General features: G+C 37.3%; 1 pseudogene; it reads left to right on the plus strand.

Moving 5' to 3' along the window:
* Window positions 1-269: 269 nt before the first annotated feature.
* On the plus strand, window positions 270-391 carry LOC129871787 (5S ribosomal RNA; annotated as a pseudogene).
* The last annotated feature ends 11,193 nt before the right edge of the window (window positions 392-11,584 follow it).

An 11,584-nucleotide genomic window follows, 5' to 3' on the forward strand; every position in this document is an offset into this window, starting at 1 on the left:
TTTAAGATGTCGGACATGGGCAACTAAAAGTATGGGTAGTCTAAAGGAAGGCATAGATAGGGTGCGGTAGACCAAAGGTGTTGGAAAAGAATCTTACGCATTTGAAAATTGGAAATAAGGGCATGAGGTAGAACACAAACAGACAATGACATCGATACACCCTAAAGGGGGGAAGTGGACAAGAGAAGTACAAGCGTAAGAGAAAATCAACTAATTCTATCATATGTTAATGGGAACACTTAAACTTCAAATGAGATCCCATAAGGGATGGATGCGATCATACCAGCACTAATGCATCGGATCCCATCAGAACTCTAAAGTTAAGCGTGTTTGGGCGAGAGTAGTACTACGATGGGTGATCCCCTGGGAAGCGAAAGAGGAAATGAAACACAAGTATTCATACCTATTCCCTACGTCTACAAGTATTTCTAACCTTTGGAACTCTAATATTGATTGTGTGATGAAAGTATATGTTATGGAAACAGAATAGAGGAATTCACCATATAGTCGGTATAAGATACGGAGGAAGGTTTTGGTTCACATTCGAGGACAAATGTTCTAAAGGAGGGAAGGATGTTACACCCCATACTTTGGTACCTTGGAATACTTTTTAAGCTTCTTAACTTTCTTAGAAGTCGTCGTGTGAGTCGGATAATCAATAACCCTATCAAATAATCCTAAGGAAACGAGAAGGAGATACTCCATAATAGAGAAGGTTGGAAATAGGATTATAAGAATCCAAAAGAAGTTGGAGGTCAAGTAGTGAGTTGTAGGAATTGAATTACCTACGTAAACTACTAAATTATAAGTCCTACACACATAAGCTACTTGAGTACATGTCAAGCTTAAGTATCAAGGAGTGCATAGGCTCTTGAAGTAAGATGAGATTACAAGCTCACAAAAGTGAAATAAGGAAACAACGCACCTACTCAAAGCAAGTAGGTGATGCACCTACTTGGACAAGTAGTTGATACACCTACTTAGGGTTAGGTAGGTGATGCATCAGCTTAGGGTGGACCCCACTGCCATATGGCAGCATGTGATTGGCTGAATAAGTTGAGGTGGCACCCTAGGAGGCTGCCATGTTTCATCCCTAGGGGGATGCCACGTGGAAGCATCTAAAGAGATATATATACATGTGTAATGTGACTTATAATTCAGTTCTTTATCCAAACTTCATCGAAGAGCAAGGAGAGAAACGTAGAGAGAAAAGAGAGCAGCCACAAGCTTGCTTGGAAAAAAAGGGTAAGTTTTCAATTTTTCTCCGTGAATTAATTAACTATGGTGTTCCCATAGCACTTGGAGATGTATATATGTATATTATAATGACTAAGGAGTCTTTTCTTTAACCTTACACTTAGAAACTTGGAAAAAATTGAAAGAAAAACTTAAAGGGCCAAGCTAGAGGGGCTATGGGTTTGAGGCCAAGAAAGGTAAGGCCTGAGTTTTATTCTGTGAATTAGTTATTTAAGGTATCCCACGGTTATATAATGATGTTTGACAACAGAAAATTCAATTTTGGGGCAGCGAAAAAGGGACACAAATAGTCAGCCCCAATTCAGCACACCAAGAAGTTTTCGATATGCAGTTTTGGCGAGTTTGGGCCAATTTTGGGTAAGGTAAGGTTTCTCCTTTCAATTTGGAATTTATGGGGTTTTTATGGAGGGTATTATGTACCTTGTATACTGCAGTAGGTATAAAAAAGTCGTGGAGATGCTTAGCGAAAGAAATAATCTAAATTAAAATCATCGTAGTTAAATTGTAGTCGAAGTAAGGCGTTGTGTGTTTGGAGGCGGCTTCTAGTTGTGTGTTGTGTGTTTCAGGTCATAAATGTTTTCTAAAATATGTGGGTAATCTGCTGGTTTCATCCATACGACCCCCGCTTCATACGATTAAAGGTTTTGCAAAACGGAAACTACAAACCTTATTTTGGTATCGTGGTTTCGAGCGAGTCATTTAGAGTTTATGTACTATAAGATTGATGTAAATTGTATATATATATGCTTCTAGTTATGTTGTTGGTTGACTGTAGCTATTAGGATTATAATTAGAAATTCGGATAGGGCATATTATAGGGGGGATGCTGCCCAATTTTCATTAACTCCTTAACTAGCTAAAGGACTAGTTGAGAAGACGAGTAAGGAAATGAGTTCTATGAATAATCATATGTAACTTAAGATGCTGGAAATTCGAGGGTTGTTGATGCTCGTATTGCTTTCATGTTAAATAGGTTCCAGAGATGACGAGACGAACGTGTTAAGAGTAACCCATAAGAGGTATGTAAAGCTAACGTTTCCTTTTTTTGGCATGTTTTGGCATACATATGTAAGGCTTATATTTTCTTTTAGCATGTCTTTGGAATAAGTATGTAAATCTTATTCCTTCTCTTAGCATAATTTGACATAAGTATATAAAGCTAATCTCTCTTTGTGGCTTGGTTTTTACGAAATAAGTATATGACTTTCATATGATTCCAAAGAAGTTCCTATACTTAAAGCCACTAGCATGGCCAATTTCTCGACTTCCAAAAGATATTTTGTTATGCCTTGATACGTGTATATAATTCTCATAAGTTCTATTTTGATATAACTCGTAGTGACTTTCAAAAGGTACTTGATATGATTCTTGTCTCATGTGATGACCCAACTCCGTAGGCCGTGACTGGTGCCCTATTTGGGCACCCATATGTACCCTTAGCCCCACTGAATATGTTAGCAGAACAAACAAATTAGGAAATCAAAAGAGATCGCTAGAGAGCGCACGAAAATAGATGTAGCACACGAAGGCCTATAAGGCCATCACTGAACATAGTCCTAAAACACATATACAAAACCCACAACACAAGTCTACAGACCTCTACAGAATGGTAGCATAATCATATGACGGGATAGGGCCCCCGCCGTACCCCTGAATGTACAAATATATACATTAAGAGACCAACATCAAAATTTAGGCTCCAGAACAATGAAGCACTTCCGACATAGCTGAGAGGAACTCCTAAGCTGACGGGTCTCCAGAATGAACATCTGTACCTGCGGGCATGAAATGCAACCCCCGCTCCCTCCCGAAGAAAGGAGGTCAGTATGATATATGTATTGAGTATATAAAGCATGGACTGTAATAAATAAAGCCATTACCAGAATAGAAGGTGCAAAAATGAGCAAAATATCCAGAATATCAAAATGTTTTTCATAACCACAGATAATGTATGCGGAAAAACATATGCCATATCCGGCTCCATTATGGGACTCGGTGAAAAATACAAAATGTTGTCGCCACCCTGTCACTAGCGCCACAGCACATCATAACTCCAGAGTAGGGAATATCTCCATAACAGATCATATCATATAAGATGGTCATATCAGATCATATCATATCATAGGTGTACATGGCACATTATAACTCCACAAATCAAACCCATGTACAGGTCGTACCTGCCCCCTCATGTCGAGGCATGAAAAACAATGTAGAAAAGTATTCACGAGAACAAAACCTGGCCTGGACTCGGTGAAAGAAGCATTGAGGCATCCACGAGTGGAGTAGTGAGAAACCAAATGCAATTTAAATCATATTTGAGACTCGATGGAATAATCAAAATAAGCTATCATTCAAAATCCAGAAAAGGATCATATCAAGTACCTTTTGAAAGTTACTATGGGTTATATCAAAATAGAACTTTTGGGAATCATATACACATATCAAGTCATAACAAAATATCTTTTGAAAGTCGAAAAGTTGGCCATTCTAGCGGCTTTACGAACAGGAACTTCTTTAAAATCATATGAAAGTTATATACTTGGTTTTTTAAAATCCATGACAAAAAGGAATATTAGCTTTATATACTTATGTCAAAGAAATGCTAAGAGAAAGTATAAGCCTTACATACGTATGCCAAAACATGCCAAAAGAAAGAAACGTTAGCTTTACATACCTGTTACGGGTTACTTTTTATTCCATTTGTCTCGTCATCCTTTAAACCTAAGTAACATAAAAGAAATACGAGTATTAACAATCCTTGGCTTTCCATCACCTTAGGCTACACATGAGTATTTGTAGAACTAACCCCCCCACGCTCGTCTTCTTGACTAGTTCCCTAACTAGTTAAAAAGTTAACGAAAATCGGGCAGCATTTCTCTTATAATGTGCCCTATCGGAATTTCCAATTAGGTCCCTAAGACCTACATCCAACCAACAACAACAACCTGCAGAAATTCACACCAACAATATACAACATAAACTCCAAATGACTTATTCAAAAATACGGTAGCACAATAGGGCGTCTAGCCTTTATTTTGCAACGCCTTTCATTATACGCAACGAGGGATCATGTGGATTCCGAAAACAGCACCCTAACCCAAATTAGAACATATTTAGGCCCTGCAACAACACATCACACCCCTGCAGAAGCACCTCACACGAACAACACTATCCTTCGACAACAATTTAACTATAGCAATTCCAATTTAGTTTATTTCGATCGTCGAGCATTTCTATGACATTATTAAACTTCCAGCAGCATACAAGGGGTGTAATACACCATGTAACAACACCATAAACTTCAATTTAAAATTAAAGGCCTTACCTTATGTTAAACTGGTCAAACTCGCCAAAACTTATCAAAATGCGAAATATGGGCAGCCCACTGTCTTATATTGTCGCTTAGTTTCGGAGGTGTAATTGAGGGAAAAAAGATTTGTGGCCTCAATGAAAGTTATAGAAATGTGTATCAAGGTCGTAAAAAATTTTGAATTACCCCTACAATAATTTTTTACGAAAATATATACCCAAAATACTTACAGCTGTCCGTGTAGGATTTTCGAAACAAAATCTGGGCAGTACCTCCTCTACACTTCATCACCTTTTTTTGCAAAGCTAAAAGCAAAATTGGATTTTTGAGGCTAAATCAAAGTGATAGACCTATGAAATAGATTTCCAAAACATCTTGAATCACTCGAAACAAAGCTTTACACAAGGAATTATACTAGTATTACTAACATCAGTCCTATTCAAAAACGGGTTTATTGACAAAAACAAGAAGTTCCTCGAAACCCCAACTATGAATTTTATGTTGTTAAACCCCGCTATATCAATGTAGGATACCTTAAATAATTAATTCACGAATCAAAAATGGAGGCCTTACCTTACTCTTGTGGCTGTCATGACTCTCTCTTCTCTCCCTCAAGTTTTCTCAAATTTTCCTTAAGTGTAGATGCTGAAAAATGAATTCCTTAGTCATAATTTCAGCATATATATCCAACTTTTGGAGGTGACACATAGAAGCTCCTAGGGGTGACACATGGCAGTCCCCTAGGGTTCTACCTCATCCATGCATCCAACCCAAATCCGCCATGTGGCAGCATGGGACCCACCTAGGTGTGTCACCTGCTTAATTTTCACCTGCTTGCTTCACTTTCGTAAGTTCGAAAACTAGTTTTTTTGCTCCCTTTCATAGTTTCATTATCTCGTCTTATTTTAAGAGCCTATGTAATCCTTGCTATTGAAGTTCGACGTGTAATCAAGTAGCTTAGTTATGTAAGACATCCAAGTCTCTAGCTTACGCATGTAAATCGAGTCCTAAGACTCATTACTCGACCTCCAACTCCTTTCGGATTCTTATAAATCTATTTCCAATCTTCCCTCTTATGGGGTATCTCATTCTCCTTTTCTTAGAGTTACTTGATAACGTTATAGATTATCCAACTCATATGACGACTTCCAAGTAACTTAAGAACCTTCCTAGAAACTTAAGAAGCTTAAGAAGCATTCCAAGGTACCAAAGTACGGGGTGTAACATCTCAATATTGAACGAAAGCTCATTTTGATTATTCCGTCGAGTATCAGATATGATTTAAATTGCATATAGTTTCTCACTACTCCATTCGTGGATGCCTCAATGCTTCCTTCACCGAGCCCGAGCTAGGTTTTGTTATCATGCATACTTCTGTGCATTGTTCACCGTGCCCCGATATGAGGGGGCAGGTATGACCTGTACATAGGAATTGTGGAGTTATGATGTGGCATGTACACATATGATATGATATGATCTGATATGACCATATGATATGATATGATCTGTTATGGAGATATTCCCTACTCCGGAGTTATGATATGCTGTGGCGTCAGTGATGGGGTGGAGACCACAATTTGTTCACCAAGTCCCATAATAGGGATGGATATGGCATATGTTTTTCTGTATACCTTATCTGTAGTTATGATAAGCATTTTGATATTTCTAGATACTTTGCTCATTTTTGCACATTCTGCTCTAGTAATGACTTTACTTATTACAGTCCATGCTTTATATACTCAGTACATATATCGTACTGACCCCCTTTTATTTGGGGGGCTACGTTTCATGCCCGCAAGTACAGATGTTTATTTTGTATATCTGCCAGCTTAGCATTTCCACTCAGCGATGTTGAAAGTGCTCCATTGTTCTGGAGTCTAACTTTTGATACTGGTCATTTTATATATATACGGTTGTTTATTCAGGGATACGGCGGGGGCCCTATCCCTCCATATATTACCATTACTATTCTTAGGGGTATGTAGACATGTGTACGTGGGTAATATGTGAGTTTTGTGCGATTATGGTTGTAGGATGAGTTGTAAATATTATTGTGCTATGGCAGCCTTGTCGGCTTGCTTGCCCTTTCATGACATAACACAAATGAAAGAGGCTACACGTGTATAAAAATGTTATCACCCACTAGGGTTCATATGTATAGTTTTTATATCTGATAGATACGTATATGGGGGTCTAGGTCGGACCCTAGTTATGGCCCACGAGGTTGGGTCGTGACATTCTTCCTCTACTACCATAAGGTATGAAGGTCACCATTACTAGCTCTATGATTTAGCTTTTGATTAAAAATGAAAGGATTGATCAAAGGAGAAGCTGGAGATAAGTCATATTAGCATTTGATAAACTTCATTGCTTTCATGCAGAAGTAGTGACATCCCTAGGGTTAGCCAATCAACAATTCACTTATGACTGTTTCCATTGTCTCTATCAGGGGAGCCACTGAAGTGGCTAAATGAGCTCTCGCATGATTAAATCACAAATTAGAGAAAGTTGAAAGAAGCATTTCACGAACCATTCTTTCCACCTTTGAGGAAGTTGTAGATCAAGGATAATATCAATACGTGCAAGCAGCTCCCTCATAAAGTTCTACGTAAATCATGCTTGAGATCTAGTTAAAAGCTGAAAAACTACTTTAATCACAATCTCACATATGAGCATTTGATGGAGTTATTCTATACATTGTGTAACTTTATGACTAGGACAGTAATTGATCAAGCTTGAGGTGGATCATTCATGTCTAAAACCTTTACGGAAGTGTCAAGAATCTTGGATTAGGTTTCCCAGACTAGTAGGGCTTAGCACACCAGATATTTTATTGTTGGAGGTCTAGACTATACATTCAAGATATCGGGTGTGCAAAGAAGGAACAAAGATGAATGTAATCAGGATATGGTTCACATAAAAATGTAGATGGATTTACTAACTAAGATCTTACTATCAGAAGGTGCTGAGAAGGTAAATGTTGTTGGGGGTTCAAACAAGTATGAAGTACTAGAGATAGTGTTTTAGGAGGAAGTAAAATATCGGAACAACTAAGGGTCGTTTGGAATTACAATTCTTGAAATCAAGGTCAGAACTTTTAGAAGGGTGACTATTGTGACCGAAATGGTAACCATGATCAAGGAAACTAGAAAAGCAAATAGAACTTCAAGAATGACCATAACAGTGTTTATGTGCCTTCTAGCAACAAAGATCAAACTGCGACTGGTTCTGGAAATTTGAAGATGGAAGACATGCTTGCTAAGGTTCTACAAAAAGTAGAGTCACTAGATGCAGGTGTCAAAGACTTGAAGGGAGATATGTCCAACATGGGTCATCTTGTAGAATGACACTCCAGACTATTAAAAAGTTAGATCACTAGATGAGACAACTAATAAAAGAACTAAATCAAAGGAAGAATGGCACACTTCCCAGTGATACTATACAAAGCTCCAAGAAATAAAGGCAATGTATTGCAATAATGACAAAAAGTGGTAAGATGATTTAAGGGCCACCACCTGCGGGTATCAAGTAGGATAAGAATTTTGCATCCAATGTTGATGAGTAGGAAAAGAGTGGTACATATGATGAAGTTTGGGATGATGATGATGAAAAGGTTAAGAGTATTATGGTAGAGCCAAATATGACATAGAAGTCAAAAGGTAAACAACCAATGAAATTAGATGTAGCACAATTGTTGACACCAATTCACAAACTGCCTCCTTCATTCCCATATTGATTAAAGAAGAAGGTTAAAGATGGGAAATTGTTGAAATTTATGTCCAAATTGAAAGATCTGTTCATGAACACTCCATTAGTAGAACCATTGATGCAAATGTTGTGTTATGTGAAGTTCATAAAAGATTTGGTAACTAAGAAGAGAGCAGTCATATTCGAGCCTATTGACAACCTACACCATTGTAGTGTTAGTGCTACAAGGTCATTGGTTGAAAACAATGAGGATCTAGGAGCATTCACTATTCCATGCACTATTATTGCATTCAATTTTGCCAGGATTGTGTGTTACTTAGGAGTTAGTATCAACCTAATGCCACTCCCGATCTATATATAGTTAGGCTTAAAAGCCCCCAAACTAACTATAATGAGGTTGTTATTGGCTGAGAGATCAGTAAAGAATCTCGTTAAGATCCTATGTGATGTGCTAGTGAGAGTTGATAGGTTCATATTCCCTTCTAATTATGTCATCCTAAACTGAGAGGTGATTTTTTGAAATCCCTATAATTGTAGGAAGACCATTTTTAGTCACAGGAAGAGCATCAGTAGACATGGAAAGAGGTGAGCTCAGCTTCACAATTAATAATAAGGAAGTAAAATTCAATCTATGTAAAGCCATGAAGCAGCCTACAGATATGACCATGATATCTTTGATTGACGTAGCTGAGGAAGTAGTTGTTGAGGCATCTACTAAGAAAATGTTCAAGGTCGAGATATTGGTAGTCCTGATCATGAACTTTGAGCGTTATTGTATAGAGAAGTTTGATGTGATTTTAAATGCTTACAAGGAATGGAATCACACCCTTTTACTCCTAAAATACTAGATATTCATTTAAAGAATAGACCAACTTCTCCAGCCAATCCATCTGTTGAGGAGCTGCCTGTACTTGAATTGAAAGAGTTGTCATGTCATCAAAGGTATATGTTCTTGGGTGCAAATAACAATTTACCAGTAATTATTGCTGCATATTTGAATAAAGAGTAGATTTGGGCACTTGTCGAAGCCTTGAAAAGGTACCTGAAAGTAATTGGTTGTACTATTGCTAACATCATTAACATAACTCCTGCATTTACACTCATAATATCTAGTTAGAGGTGGATTTCATTCCCAATATTAAGCATCATCAAAGATTAAACACACCTATACAAGAGGTGGGGGAGAAAGAGATTACAAAGTGGCTTGATGCATGTGCTATGTACCCAATTTTAGACAGTAGTTGGGTTAGTATTTGCAATGTGTCCCCAATAAGGGTGGTATGATGGTTTTTATAAATAACAAGAATAACTTAGTTCCACTTCGGTTGGTCATAGGATGGCAAGTTTGCATGGACTATATGAAGTTGAATAAATAGACCTTGAAAGACCCTTTCTGTTATACCCCGCACTCTTGGTACATGGGAACATTTATTTAGCTTCTCTAAAGTTACCATGTGATACATGTTATTCATGACATTATCAAATAACTCTAAGGAAGGGAGGATGTAATACCTCATATTTTGCATAGGCTAGTTCTATGTGAGTAGTAATGGTTTGAAATAGGTTTGGAAGGATTTTAAAGGAGTTGGAGGCCAAGTAATGAGTTGTGGTAATTGACCTACTTGAGTAAGCTACCGACTTGGATGTCATACATAATTAATCTACTTGGTTATATCTGGAGCTTAAGTAGCAAGGATCACGTAAGTTCTTAAAGTGAGATGAAATTATGAACCTACAAAAAAAAGTAAGTAGGTGATACACCTACTTGGAAAATGTACCCCACAAAGTCACGTGGCAGCAACTGGTTGGTGCATGGAAGAGGTGGACATACAAGAGTTGGACATGTGTCACCCTTGGGGCTGGACACGTGTAGGGGATGGACACGTGTCATCCTTAGGGGCTGACATGTGTCACTTTCAAAAGTAGTGTATATAGTCTTGAATTAATGACTGAGAACTTTATTTTTTTATGTTTAACCCTAAGAACCGTAGAGACAAAAATAGAGAAAGAAAGAGAGTTCAAGCCATGGCAACTTTCGGCCATAGCTGAACCAAGAAGAGGATTCAAGTCTTGCTCCATAAATTAATTCTCTAAGGTAATCTCGATCCATTGGAAGGTGATTAACAACGTAAATCAATTGTTGGGGCAGCAATGAGGTACAATGAGAAGTTTATCAACTTTCAGCTGAGTTGCGGAGCCAAGTTACTACGGTAGGGTTTCTTCCTTTAAAATTGGAGTTAATGATGTTGTAATAGAGAGATTAATTTGTATTAAGTGAAGTTGGAGGAAAGAAAATTACATAGTTATTGTTGACGTTGTAAATTTACAGAATTGAGGCCGTTCTAGTTGGATTAAAGTTTGATTAGTGTTGTCGTTATCGTGGTATTAAATTTGAGGGTAATTTATATATGTTGAAGGGATGAAAATGTAGTTATAAATGAGTATAAGTGCTTCTATTCTCAGCTACGTTATGCTCCTATCTGTGTGGTTATGATTTTATGAAATAAAGATTGAAAATTGTATTTTGATGTCGTGGTTTTGGGTGGGTTGTTTTGAACTTTTATTGAATAATGTTGAAATAGTTTTATTGTATATGGATGGTGGTTTTTGTTGTTGGTATGGCTTTGCTAATCAAAGGTTAATTGGAAGTTCGGATAGGGCGAGTTATAGGGAAAATGCTGCCTGATTTCCGTTAACTTCTTAATTAATGAATATTCTAGTCGAGAAGTGTGAACGAGGAAGTAATTCCTATAGGTAATTGGTTATAGATTTAGGAGATGGAAAGTTGAAGGTTATTCATAATCGTGTTACTTTTTTGTTAAATAGGTTAAAGGGGTAACGAAACAAGTTTTGTTGTTGTTAATCTATAACAGGTATGTAAAGTTATCTGTCCTTTCTTTTTGCATGTTTTAGATATAAGTAAGGAATGATATATATATGAAATTTGGGGTAATTCCATTCATAATCGTTGAGTTTGCTTCATGATCCTTATTCACTTCTTGATATTACAATTCTCAAGTGATTGATCCTCCCCATCAGTTTTTGGTACGTTGGATAATAGTCGATATATACCCATTTCTATTCTTAGGGACTCTATGATAATTAGTATTCGGACTTCTATAAGATGTTTTATACCATACTGACATATGACTATGATTCTTGAGGCTCTTTGACATACTTTATGATAATTTTTGACGAATGTCTAATATATATGGATCGGGCCGTATGTTCCTCGGCACTAACATGATATATATAGATCGGGTCGTACGTTCCTCAACACTATTATATTATATATGGATTGGGTCGTAC

Source organism: Solanum dulcamara, chromosome 10 (assembly GCF_947179165.1).
Source record: "Solanum dulcamara chromosome 10, daSolDulc1.2, whole genome shotgun sequence".
In the NCBI taxonomy this organism is placed as follows: domain Eukaryota; kingdom Viridiplantae; phylum Streptophyta; class Magnoliopsida; order Solanales; family Solanaceae; genus Solanum; species Solanum dulcamara.